Consider the following 1,866-nt stretch of genomic DNA (forward strand, 5'->3'; position numbering starts at 1 on the left):
ATTGATTATATTCTTTGCAGCCAAAGATGGAGCTCTATACAGTCAGCAAAAACAAGACCAGGAGCTGACTGTGACTCAGATCATGAACTCCTTATTGCCAAATTCAGACTTACATTGAAGAAAGTAGGGAAAACCACTAGACCATTCAGATATGTCCTAAATCAAATCCCTTTATGATTATACAGTGGAAGTGAGAAATAGATTTAAGGGCTAAGATCTGATAGATAGAGTGCCTGATGAACTATGGATCGAGGTTCATGACATTGTTCAGGAGACAGGGATCAAGACCATCCCTACGGAAAAGAAATGCAAAAAAGCAAAATGGCTGTCTGGGGAGGCCTTACAAGTAGCTGTGAAAAGAAGAGAAGCAAAAAGCAAAGGAGCAAAGAAAGATATAAGCATCTGAACGCAGAGTTCCAAAGAATAGCAAGAAGAGATAAGAAAGCCTTCTTCAGCGATCAATGCAAAGCACACCCCCAGGAGGTAGCAAATCAGCAAGGGTCCCCAGTACATGATCACCAGCATGTGAGTATTAGAACAAGGATAATTTTCTTCTCAGCAGGTTTAAAAGAACTGAGAGCTAAATAGTGAACAGCAGTATACAGATTTTGAGAGCTGGCAGCAGCAACAAGTCGGGCCAAGATGCAATGGACCACAGGATAGCCACCATGCTGAAGCAGGGGCAGAATCTGAAGTCTCAAGGACTGTGGTCACCATCAGTTTAGACTCTGATGACCTAAATGGCTTCAACATTTAGGCTAACAAATTAGGGAAAGGTACTCAATTTGTGCTGAATATCAGAAAGACCATTCTTATCATCAGTAGAACAACAACAGTGTTGGGCAACATTGTTCTGGGTCAGGCTCCCTTGAGATCATTCATTAATTCATGCATTTTCTAGCATAGTCTCTTGACAAACTACCAAGAAGAGCTTTAGTTCATTTTAGTAAAAGTATAAGAAGAGCCTCATTGAGGTCTGGTATTGTGGCTTCAATGGTAGCATGTCTGGAAGAAGAGGGGAATACTATTTCCAAGTGTCTACCATGATCCAAGAATAGTAACTAACAGCAGAGGGAGTCAGTGGCCTCATAAATCTATTTGCCACTGGCTAAGGGCCATCCCCCAGGGGGATAATCTTCTTCCATTATATAGGCAGGGGCACGTTTTCCCTCATAAGATACATGGGTTAGTCACTGTGTCATCTTATGTTCCCACTGGAAAAGGGAAGTCCCTTTAATTCTTCTCAGGCCTTGAAAGCAGAGGCCATACTATGGACTGGCATTTCATGGGCCCACCAGGAAGACAATAGTGGCATCTGATCTGAGACTGTACCGGTGTGTGTTTCAGAAATCCAAGCTAATTTTATCAGCCTGTGTATTGTAATGAGGATTGAATTTTAGTATGCGACCTTGATTTGCATTTTGGGTATCTGTGATGCAAGAAATTACACAATGGAGTATTACTCAGCCATTAAAAAGAATACATTTGAATCAGTTCTAATGAGGTGGATGAAATGAGAGCCTATTATACAGAGTGAAGTAAGCCAGAAGGAAAAACACCAATACAGTATACTAACGCATATATATGGAATTTAGAAAGATGATAACAATAACCCTGTGTACGAGACAGCAAAAGTGACGCTGATGTATGGAACAGTCTTATGGACTCTGTGGGAGAGGGAGAGGGTGGGAAGATTTGGGAGAATGGCATTGAAACATGTAAAATATCATGTATGAAACGAGATGCCAGTCCAGGTTCAATGCACGATACTGGATGCTTGGGGTTAGTGCACTGGGACGACCCAGAGGGATGGTATGGGGAGGGAGGAGGGTTCAGGATGGGGAGCACATGTATACCTGTGATGGA

The sequence above is a fragment of the Bison bison genome, unplaced genomic scaffold, assembly GCF_000754665.1.
Source record: "Bison bison bison isolate TAMUID 2011002044 unplaced genomic scaffold, Bison_UMD1.0 scf7180017864115, whole genome shotgun sequence".
Classification (NCBI taxonomy): domain Eukaryota; kingdom Metazoa; phylum Chordata; class Mammalia; order Artiodactyla; family Bovidae; genus Bison; species Bison bison.